Consider the following 12,670-nt stretch of genomic DNA (forward strand, 5'->3'; position numbering starts at 1 on the left):
TCTGACAACTAGTAGACCAGATATTACGTTTTCTGTTTGTTACTGTGCCAGGTTTCAAGTGAATCCAAGAGAACCTCACACGCTTTTTGTGAAGAATATATTTTGATATCTTAAGAAAACTTCATCTCTCGGTCTCTGGTACCCTGCTAAATCAGGATTCTTTATTCAAGCCTTTTCTGATGCTGATTTAGGAGGATGTGGACTGGACAGGAAAAGTACTACAGGGGGATGCCAATTTCTTGACGGAAAACTTGTGAGTTGGCAATCCAAGAAACAAACCTGTGTTTCATTATCCACAACCGAAGTTGAATACATCGCTGCTGCATCTTGTACCTCTCAAGTGGTTTGGATTCAAAGTCAATTAAGAGACTATGGAATAAGTATGAAAAGGATTCCTCTCTACTGCGACTCTGAAAGTGCAATAAGGATTTGTCATAATCCAGTGCAATACTCGAAAACTAAGCACATTGCACTTAGGTATCATTTCATCAAGGATCATGTAGAAGATGGAAACGTGGAAGTTCACTTTGTTCGATCTGCTGAGCAACTGGCTAACATCTTTACTAAAGCCTTACCCGAAGCAAACTTTAACAAAATCTTACAAGGCTTGGGCATGATGGAAGGAGAGTCGGTACCGAATCCTCAAATCTCTCATTAAAAATTAGACAACCGAAATGGACAGACCGCTCGGTCTATTTCTGCTCTCGAATTTTAGGGAACAGAAATAGACAGACCGCTCTGTCTATCTCTGCTCCGTAATTTTCTGAAACAAAAATGAACTGAAAGCTTATCTCAGATAAGGTTTCGGTTGTATATTTTGTGCATATTTTTTGTTTGCTTTGAACTTTACATATTTTATCTTTCTGTTTTTAATTATTTTTCAGAAAATTTCAAAAATCTAAAAATATTTTATCATTCTGTTTTTATTTTTTTTTCAGAAAATTTCAAAAATCCAAAAATATTTTATCTTTCTGTTTTATTCTTTTTTAGAAAATTTCAAAAATCCAAAAAAAGATTTATATTTTTTGTTTTTAGTATTATCTCGATTGTTTGTTTGGTGTTTCTCTTTATTTTGCTTAGGATATATGGGTAACAAGAACAACCGACTGTGGATCTAAGGCAGGTATGATTTAATTTCAACATGAACTAGTTAAGGGTCCCTAGAAGCATGCTGCTGCATGTCGTCTTAAGCCTCTATGATCTTGAGTATGTGTTAACGATTCGATCTATACCTATCATTTCTTCCAAATCAGGCTAATTTATGCTACTCGGTCTAGAGGTACCTTACTCTTCTCATATGAGTTAAGAGTTTCTCTACTCTGTCATAATTATCGAGCAGAAGGTACATTTGGTCCTTAAGCCACCTCTTTACATTCTCCATCTACTTTCGGTTCACCAACGCAACCCTGGAGACTCTCGGTCTTTACCACTGAGGTTTATGGTTATACAACATCTGTGTTTATGATCTTAGATACATATACCATGTGCTGAGTGAAACCCAAAATCCAACACCAAAAATGAATTGATGGTGAATTATACATTCAAGATTTCATTGGTTACCAAAGGCAATATCTTTTTATTTTTTTGTGAGATCTTTATGAAGTTGTCTACAACCAAGGCATTTCTTCCCAAAAAGATCCAATTTTTTTATTTATTTATTTATTTATTTATTTATTTATTTTTATTTTTTGAGATTTCCGATTCAAATACTGTCACTAAAATAAATATCCTACCTACCTATTCAATAGACCACATTAGTCTCACAGGTACTTCTTCCAACGATCGATTTTATGTTAAAACTCAAAGTTCGGTTGAACACAAGCTACCCTGAACCTATTATTAAAAGAAGCCTTTCAATGTTTCTTAACAAACAGTTGATCGTATTTTTCGGGAAACCACACAAGCACTTCAAGTCTATCTTGACTTTGAAGGAAGTGATTCTTGCCCGGAATCCTCTGCTTTATGTCTCACAGACATCACTCACATCCTATACATATTTGATTTATTTCTTTCTCTTTGTCACACTTATGCACGAAAATTTTATTTTCCAACATTCTAGGTAATGTTTGGTATAAGTTTTGGTTATCCATCATAACCAAACAAGGATCTATATGGAATTTCAAACGCTAATTACAGATTGCGCTTTTTCAGGGAGTAACCATACTATCACACATCACGCTTTTTCAGGCGACGTTTTAGCAACCTCATCATCACGATTTTCTCTCTCCAGGGCAACGGTATATAAAGGGTTGAATGATTTATTTGTCATTTACCAGTCTCAATTCTCTCAACGTAAACAACAAGTAAACACTGTTCATCTTCTTCTTCATTCATCAATGGCGACTTCTTCATCTGCACAAGATCAGACCGCATCATCTTCTTTACTCACCATAAAACCTAACCAAAACATGATCATTGAACTCAGTCTGTTCTTATATGATCCATACATGTTACAGGTTGTGGAATGCATGAAATATTCCCCCTGGTTTTAGCCCTAACCCAGGTTGAAGTCGTTCCCATGTCGCTATTATCACAAGTTTATTCTTCGACGACATATGACAAGAACAAGGATCACATCTACTTCACCATCCACAACAAGAAATCTTCAATTTCAAACGTCATGTTTTGCTCACTCCTGGGCCCTACAATCGATTTCTCCATTATCTCACCAGATTTCATCACGACATCACAACTGTTCTCCATAATGTACGAAATGGGGTACACGGATGTGCTTACAACGATAGCAAAGGTGAAGAAATCCTGTTTACCATCCCAATGGAATGGTTTATTAACCCTGTTAATTAAGGGTTTGGCCGAACGAAGTGGTGGTTCCGATACCACCAACAAGGGGTTTCTTACTCTTCTTTATGATCTCTACAATGGGATCAATCTCGATTATGGCTCCATCATTTTTATTTTATATCTTGCTTAGAATCATACGATCCTAAAAGAACTTTGTTCTAACAAATGGTGCAGAGTCTAAACACTACGACACGCCATTCAGAAATATCTTGTGGCCGTTTTTGGACTTTGATTACCAAAAAGGCTATTGATTCGTTGGAGATTCCAACCATGAAGGATGCTCTTCTTGCTACAATCGCAACTTTCCATACGAAGAAAATTATTCTTTCAGATCCACGTAAGTTTCCTCACTACGGAATGATTCGTGAAACAATGTAAATATGTGTTTCAGAACAGAGCAATGTCCTGGCCGATTATAGGAAACTACCTCCTCTTGAACCGAGGGTTCTAAGTCCAGAGCAGTAAGTTGCCTTCGACGCATTGGAGAAACCGATCAACCGAGGAAAGAAACCTACTAAGAAAGAAGAGCCTGAGGAACCAAAATCCAAGTCCTCTAAGCGAAAATATGATGAAGGGGACTCTTCTAAACCGAAAAAGAACAAGATAAAGAAGATGGCTCGTAGGCCAAGAGAACACACTTCCCCAAGAGTAGAACATGATGCTGAAAAACCTGAGGAAGAGGAAGTACATCATGACTCGCCCCGTGAGGTCACTCCTCCACGATCCCCAACTCCACCAGAATCTCCACAACAAACAACAATTCCAACTCCTCCTCCATCACCAAAACAGAAAGCTGACCTCTCTGCTCGTGCTGATACTCCTCATGTTATCATTCCAACAACTGCTATGCCACCTTCATCACCGAGTGCTTCTGTTCCTATCTCTACAATACCATTATCGAATCCTCTTGTAACCAAATCTATCACAACTACCATTCCCAAACCTACAGTAGAAGTCAATGTATCTGATAAAGGAGCTACTACTATGATCGAACCTCCAGTTATCAACCTACCACCTTCACCAACCCAATCCTCCGATTCTGCTGCCACTCTTGGGGGAGATGATCATGATTTTGATTCTACTTACGAAACCCTTATCGAATTCCATCTGAAGATACAAATGATGCTTCTGTTACAAGTCTACAGATCCAAGACATTCATGAAAAGTTGGATAGATTGCTTGCTGATAGCAAAGCTTATGGTGGAGTGGTTATTAAAGCTTTTCTGGAGACGACTCTTCAACAGTACACTGATGCCGTTGATTAATCTACAGCGGCTATGGCTGAGTCTGCTTCTACTTGTAAGAAGGCCACCAAGGAAGTTTCTGAGGATGTTCATGCAACTAAGATTTTCCTTGAATCTTTAAAGTCTCATGCTGACACCAATGCAGCAAAATATCAAGCTTCAGTGGATTCCTTCTCAAAGTCTCTTCAGGTCGAAACTAATAAATTTCAAGCTGTTCGTATTGAGCTTCAAACAGAAAACATCTCCTTTTTACAATCTGTGGACTCTCGGGTTGATGCTCTGACTGCAAATCTGGCAACAGAGAGTGCCTTGAAGGAGGATCTAGTCAAACAGCAGGCCACTATTGATATACAAAAGGTGCAACTTGCCCAGGCAGAGAAGGAAATCTCTCTGTTAAAAACTCAATGGGCAGTGTACAAAAGTTGTGCAGGACATGTTAAGGATATGCTGACCAATTTAGTGGAAGCTCATGATCTTATCCTAACCTTGACAATTCAAAAACATCTTCAATCCAAACTTCTACCTGCCATTTCCATACTTAGCGAGATGAAGGGTGTTTCGGAGGGGTTCATACCTCCAAAACAAGGGGGAGAGGTTAGTGCACACCATGTAAAATCAGAACCAAAGGTTAATGTAGCTTCGGTTTCTGAGAAAAAGTTGAAACAGAAAGAGATTCAGATTGCAACTGATAGTGATACAGAAGAAGAGACTATTGCAGATGCTCTCAAGAGGAACAAGAGAGACAGAGAGTTGGATGAAACTATCAAAGTGGCTAGAGAGGCTGAGGAAAGGGAGAAGAAGAATAAGGAATATGTTATATAAGATTTGTTATATAAACGCAATTATAGTCACAATACACGTTCTCTAGCACAACTAAGCTTATTTACTCTAATTACTAACTAAAATTAGTCAATCCTAGCTCTAAGAATTCAATGTTCACTAAATCATTAGGTAAACAAGTTCATGCAGTTAATGGTCACTAAGCTACATAGAACATGTAATCAAGCAATTAGAGAAACAAACATAAGCATGCTAGGTTATACAAATCAAACACGAACAATTTTACCAACTAAATAAATCCATAAAAATTGAGCTATTCATAAGTTAGAAGCTTCATCTACCTAAACAAGAGTAGCTAAATTCAACTGCTCATCATAGCAACTAACAAACTAACACAAATTGAATTGATAAAAAACATGTTCTTAATTAATAAAAATAAACTAAATTATGGACCTTCACTCTTTTGGTGTTGAAAGCCTCTTCCCAGAACTTGTCTCTCCTTAAAATCGTCTTCTGGAACTCCTCTTTCTAGCCAAAAAAATCCCCTGTATTCGTAATGGTCAAGGATTCTTATAGTTCCTGATATCCATAAATTCACGTCGTGAATAATAAGAAATTCATGTCGTGAGTTGTAGATAACCGTGCCCATCAAGGATTCCTTCATCCTTGTACATATCTTCTAGAACCAGCTCTTCACATCATGAATCCTTTAATTCTCACATTGTGAGAACGTTTTTTCTAGATTTTCTTCTCTTTTAATCTTTTAATTCCCAAAGTTTCTTTCTTCAACGCTTTTAGTCCATTTTCTTCAAAATATCTTCTTTTTGGCTGCAAATAACATTTAAGCCCATAAGTACCATTATTCTAGACAAATTACCAACTTATTAATAAAAATGTACTTAAATATTGCCTAAAAATAGGTATAAATATGGCAATATCAAAATACCCCACATTTTGACTTTGCTTGCCCTCGAGCAAATTTAAACTTAACCCTTGATTACTAACATCACATAGAACAATCTGACTCCAGCTCAGCCATTATGCCAGGACCTCAACGCATGCATTTGTGTCTAAAAGTTTCCTAAAGTACCCCTCATACTTTAAATACTCACAATCTTCATAAACACTCACCCACTTTTTCCGAATAATGCTCATTTTATGCAACCCTCCGAATCCATCCGCAGAAAACCTCCTTATCCTCAAGGTATTTTTAGTTGAGCAACCTAAGCATACATAATCTAGAATTACAATCTATGATACCACTATGGAGCTCTTTTGGAATTCTTCACTTCCTTGATAATTTGATCTTTGATTTCTTTGAATTCACCACCTTATTTGATTTCTGGTATCTTCAACTTTTTGAATTTCGTGGAATTTTGATCTTTTGATCTCACTTTATTTGCTCCAAAATTCTTCAAACTTTTCTTGCAATTCTCTTTTTTTACATGTACCTCACCTTTTTCACTCAAAACCTACATGCTTAAGCAGAGGCGCTCAACCTCAACCTTTATTGGTTAATGATAATAGTTTTCCTGGATAGATTTCAGGTTTAGGCTGCCAAACATATTGCATCCCTCAAACCAAGTGGGGTTATGTTTTTGTTCCATGATTTCACTAAAATAAGGATGGCCACAAATGCACTATAACGTGTATTGGCTCAACTAAACATTTGAACTTTTATCGGATCATCCCACATAATACTAAAAACTACAGTTCAAATTATTATTCCTAGATTCAATGATTAAACATTTCAATTTTCAATTTTTCAATTTTTTACTAACAAATTCTATCACTATCTAGCAATTTACTTTTTCTACCCCTACCCCACACTTATTTTATACAATGCCCTCATTGTATGCATAAAATAAATCAAAATTAAAGAAAAGGTAGAAAAAGGAACAGACTCCCCTGGGATAGTGGCGTAAACATCTCCAAAAGTGTGGTAAACGTGCATCTTGAATATGGACTCCGAAAATAGAAACTTGTATCTGGAACTCGCGAAATAAGGAATGTACCGGCAAAACATGAAATCGAGCCTTCAATCATCTTCAAACATGGTGTAGATCTCCAAAAGTAGAATGACCCATGTAGGAAAGCAGACGCCACATTGTATGGTAGTAAAAATGAGCCAAAATAATCTTGAATATGACAAGAAAAATAGTATCAACCCATGGAAGAATAAAATGTCAAGGGCCTTGAACTTGTAAAAATCTCATATTCACGATGTGAGTTTGAGACAATTCACGACGTGAAATCGTAATTACGCGTATACTGAGAACCTCCTGATAACTGACTCACGACGTGAATAAGAAAAGTTCACGTCGTGAAAACTGGACAAGCAGAAAATATTGCCCAAATCTTCTTCTAATGTCTTAATTTAATCCAATGTCTTAATGTATTAAGACTCTTCTAAATTCATTAGTTTTTTACTCTTTTGCTGACTCTCCACTCTCTTGACTCACCCCACACTTACATTGAAAATATGGGTCTCGACTCTCGGCTTTAAACACTCCCGGCTAAAGATGTATGCACTCTTAACTCGCTATCCTCTCTAGGCGCTCCTAGCAATTTCTGAGAAACAACCAACAACGAAGAATAAAAGTAACAAAATATTCAAAGTAGTTCTTACAATCCCATAAAAACAAACTAAAAACAAACTAAAAATAAAAATAAATAACGATCAATCATCCTCCTCATCATCATGTGCTCCACTGGTTCCAGCTCCATCACCTCCGCGTCCACCAAACTCCGACCATCGTGGGAAAATCGGGTAATGATACCCTAAATGAGGCGTCTGCTCCACCCTAAAATGCCGAACAACATTCTCCACAGTGCCACCTATCCAATTGACACTCAACGATAACTGGTCAAAGTAACCAGCCATATCACTCCCAAAAAGTGTACCAACCATGGAAGCAGGTGGGTGTATTGGCTGCCCACGGTCTCCCCTTCCTCTCACATTCCTGCGCCTCGGTCTCGGCTCTGGCACAGGCTGGTCGGCTGGCTCCTTGTCATCATCAGCACCTTCACCATCTGACGGTACTATGCCCTAATGCGACCCAAAATTTCTGACCACCCGCATAGTTTCCAAATACCCCATGCCAAACTCATGCTCGTCTACATACATCATGGATCTAGTAATATCAGGAACAACCAAATGATACGAGCAGGCCAAACGTGTAACCAAGTACCACCACACAAATGGGGCTCATAGGGTGCGAACTCGCGGCAGACCTAGCCAAAAAACGGGCTAAAAAATACGGGATGTTGCAACAGACACCAGGCTGTAAGATGCACCATAAGAAGAATAAGTTATGTTTAGTCACTTTGTCTCCATGCCTCTTATGGTTGATGGAAAATGTGATGAACCGGTGGAGTAAGCGATGGATCGGGGACCGAATACTGTTCTCGGGAGACACTCCGGAATTAAACATTTCGGATGCACTATTATGCCAGAAAGAATACCCCGTGACACCCTCCGCATAAGCTCTAGTAGCCGCACTCAAAAACATGCCAAACTCGGTAGTCATAGCCTCCTTTCGATCATATAGTCCTACTCTCCAAGCAAATTCAACCAAGCTGCACTCCCGGTACTCACCCCCCCCCCAAACGAAATACCAACGCCTATGGCCAATGTGGATCTTGAATAGTTTCCTGAAATGTCACCGTTGCGAAAAACTCAACACAAAATTCCATATAGACCCGTTCTTGTACACGGAACAGATTATGCCAACCAGAACAGGTAAACGAATACCCATCTCCAATAAATATCTTTGTCAAAAATGGGCCCACCTGGTCTACGAGCCCTACTTCCCTCAACTGTGTCCAATTGATTGTTGGAGCAACTGCAATTTCTCTATTGTAGAGCCACCCCAATCTGTTGTTCCAACGGGTCAAGACATCTCGGGACATTGTTGCGGGAAAATTGTAAAACGGGTGCAAACCCGCAACCCCAGCTGGAATCTCTCTTCTTGGAGTCATTCCTGCAAAAACAAGAAAAGAAAACCACAACCAAAACAATAATCCACAATTTAGACATAAAGAAAACAAAGAAAATTCTCAGTTTAGTATTCACATCGTGAGTTCATAAGAATTCACGTCGTGAATTCGTAGACAGGTTCGAGAATTCATTTTGGATTCTGTATGAATCAGCCATGATAGTGCTTGGGGTTTACTCCTATAGCATTTTTAACCATTAATCCATTACATTCCAAGGGTACTTTACAAATCTTAGAGATATTTCATACAATTTATAATAAGAACAAACCCTAGCCCTTATTTCAACTATTAAAGATAAATGAAGGCTAATAATTAGAAATTGTTACCTTTTGAAAGCACAAAGAAAACGTGTGGATTTGTCGGCTATAATCGCAGCAATGGGGACCAAGGGGGGGGGGGGGACCAATTTCCGCTTCCACTTCGTGAAGAATAAAGAAATGAGGGTTTACTGGTTTCTAGGCATTTATTTTGTGGTCCCGTGTTTTCAAAAATTCACGTCGTGAATTCTAAATGATTCACGTCGTGAATTGCATCTGGGCTAAAATTGGGCCATGTACTTACGGACTGATCTTGGGCTTATTAGTCTAATGGGCTAAACTATATCATTGAGTATATATCCCAGTTCATTCACTATTAACGTCATGAATTGCTAAACTTCACGTCGTGAGTATGGTCTGGAAGGAAAAATCAATTTTGACTTTAAACTGAATTCTCAATTATTACTACTCCCATTTTAAGATCCCTACATTCAGTGCTTAATTATGTTCTAATAGAGTTGGATCACATGATCTATGTTTTTAAAAATAATATGCAAAAAGAAAAGAAAAAAAATTTGCAAACCAAACTCGGGTTGCCTCCCGAGAAGCGCTTCTTTTTGTTAGAGTCTTGAACTAGACTCCGTGCCTCCTACGTTGAGTCCTCAGAAGCATCCACCACTAGGATCTTTTGTTCCTTGAATCGCCTCTTATAAGATTGAACTCGGATTTTGTATGCCTTCTTTGAATTCTCTTTTCTAGCTGTGACCTCTTCTTCAAGCTTGCGTTTGGTTCCTTTAGTTTCTTCCTTGCAGTCCATAGCATCCTCCTCCTCTTTTACCACCGGCTTTGTCACTCTTGAAGTGATCTCCTCTTCATCACTTGTCATCTCCTCATCGTCTTTGCTCACCAAAGAAGGTGGACTCTTGTAAGCTATGAATTCCACCAAAAATGGAACAGATGCTCTTGGTTTTACTCTTTTGACTTGATGAACTGCTTTGATCTCTTCTTCCATAAGTTGTTCCAGTTCTTCTAGTTCATTATCTTCATTGATTCTGAACACCTCTTCTTGAACATGTTCCTTTGGAAAGCCATCTTCTATACCAAAAACTTCTTTTTCATCTCCAACTCTCAAGGTGAGCTTAGACTCGCGAATATCAACCAAAGCTCCAGCAGTGTTAAGCAATGGACGTCCAAGGATAATTGGAACATTGGGATCTTCCTTCATATCCACAACTACAAAATCTATTGGAAAAACAAATTTTCCATTCTTCACCAAAATATCCTCCACTATGCCCCGGGGTTGTGTCATTAAATGGTTCACCATGTGAATAGTCATTCTTGTAGCCTTCATCTTCTGATTGTCCAACTTCTGATAAAATGAAAAAGGCATCAAATTAATGTTAGCCCCAGAATCGGCTAAAGCATTAACGTTCATTTTGCTGCCAAATTCACACGGAAGAGTGAGGCGTCCAGGATCTCCCATCTTCTTCGGTGTCTCTCCCAACATAGCTTTCGAGCTTTGTTCACTTAGGACCACCTTAGAATGCTTCTTTAATTGCTTGCGAGTGTCTATCAAATCTTGCAGTAATCTCTAATGCTCGAGAATTTTGGATAAGGACTCGACAAAGGGAGTATTAATCGGGATCCCCTTCACATGCTTGACAAACTCTCTATGCCCTCTCTCCAGTGGACTAAGTGTAGATTGGGAAGGAAAAGGCAAAGGCGGCTGATAAATTGAACCAACTACAAAATTTTTCTGTTCATGATGGGCCCACGTCGTGAACTTATATGGTTCACGTCGTGAATTCTAGAATTCTGCAGCTTCATGATATTCAAGCTTGGTCTTTTTCAGCTTTGGATCAGGTTGTTGTGGTTCTTCTTCCAATGCCTCTAGGAACTCAGAGATGGCTTCTTCTTCAGTGTCTATGGCCATTACATCAGATTGGGTCTTCTTTTCGGGATTTTTCGGGGATAACTTCTCATGAACTAGAGTAGCTAGTTGACCAACTTGTACTTCAAGGTTATGGATGGAGGCTTGCTGATTCTTTATTAAAGTTTGATGTTCACTAATAGCAGAATTAGTGGCATCGTGTCTCTTTTCCGAAGCTTCCATAAACTTTAACAATATGGTCTCTAGATTGGGTTTCTTCTCGGCTCGTGGCTGCTCCTGTTGATAGAAGCCTCAACCTATCTGCCTATACTTCTCTTCTTTTTGCTTCTTATACTCTTCATATGGCAGCCACTCCTTCTTCGGTTTCCTCCAGTCCTCATCAAACTTATCCCTACTCGAGTAGCACACTTGAGCTTTTCTGTTCCTAAACTCATCTAAATTGCAGTCCTTGGTCAAGTGTGGACGACTACATCTCTCGCAACCCACTCTTATGGCATGTATTGACTGATCCATTTGAGTTATCCTTCGATCCAAATTATCCAGCATAGCCATCACAAATGCTATTTCTTTAGTTTGGGCCCCTCCACCGCCTTTAATTCCATCTTGCCTAGGGTTGTGGTATTCACGAGAGTGCTTCGCGAATTCTTCAATCAACTCCTTGACCTCCCTTGGATTTTTCTTTGTCAACGGTCCTTGAGAGTCAAGGACTTGTCTCTTCATAACGTTAACCCCATCATAGAAGATTAAGATCTCTTGTTTCACATTTAGATCATGTTGAGGGCAATTTCTCAGCAAGCCCTTGTACCGCTCCCATGCTTCGTATAATGACTCCCCCGGCTATTGCTCGAAGTTGGCTATTGACTTCTTGAGTTTGGCTATCTTAGATGGCGGGCAAAACTGGTCCAGGAATTGCTCACGCAATTGAGCCCAAGTGGTAATTCTACCCGGTGGAAGTGATTTTAACCACTCCTTAGCAGCTCCTTTGAATGTGATGGGAAGCATCCTAAGCAAGACTGTGTTTATGTTGACATTTAGGACATTGAAGTAATCTTCAATGTCATTGACTTCATCTAGATGCTTAAAAGCATCCTCATGATCTTTCCCAAAAAATGGGATATCCTTTAGTTCAGTCAATATGTGTCCCTTCAACTCGAATGTGGCAGTGGCAGGTATTGCGGGTTGGACTAAAACGGGACCCACATCTTCTCGGATCTACTTCTTGTAAGCTCCCATGGATATGTCTTCAATTGCTACCATCTCGTTCCTTGGCTCGTTCTCGGGTTCACTTGTATGTTTTTCAAATTCCGGCTCGGTATCGTATTCAGATTCGGTTTGGACGGGTATATGATCCAAGTGCTCAAAATTGCTCTTGTGCCTCGAGGATGAACTTGACTCTCCTGTCCTCTTTCCCGACTTCATTGGAAAAGCTGACTTTAATTATTGTAAGGGCATTTTTTCTTGTGAATTGCAGACTCGGGATCTTCAAGTGGTGGCACCAAGGGTGTGTTTAATCCTCTGGTCATGAACTCCTGCAACTCACTAAATTAAAAACGTAAGACTGAAATAAAATAAGAAAATACTAAAAACTGAAATTGCAGCTTTCACGTCGTGAGTTTATTAAAACTCACGTCGTGAATTCTGTGACAGACAGAAAACAATTTTTTTTTTCTAATCAACTAAGCTAAGCTAATAAACAA

At 39.0% G+C, this 12,670-nt stretch overlaps 1 non-coding gene across 1 annotated transcript; it reads left to right on the plus strand.

The window, feature by feature from the left end:
* The first annotated feature begins 11,739 nt into the window (after nt 1-11,739).
* LOC145013428 (small nucleolar RNA R71) lies at nt 11,740-11,846 on the plus strand. The gene has a single exon (XR_013664988.1). It is a non-coding gene; the product is annotated as a small nucleolar RNA R71 (small nucleolar RNA).
* The last annotated feature ends 824 nt before the right edge of the window (nt 11,847-12,670 follow it).

This window comes from Lactuca saligna, chromosome 8 (genome assembly GCF_052625555.1).
Source record: "Lactuca saligna cultivar CGN05327 chromosome 8, ASM5262555v1, whole genome shotgun sequence".
In the NCBI taxonomy this organism is placed as follows: Eukaryota; Viridiplantae; Streptophyta; class Magnoliopsida; order Asterales; family Asteraceae; genus Lactuca; species Lactuca saligna.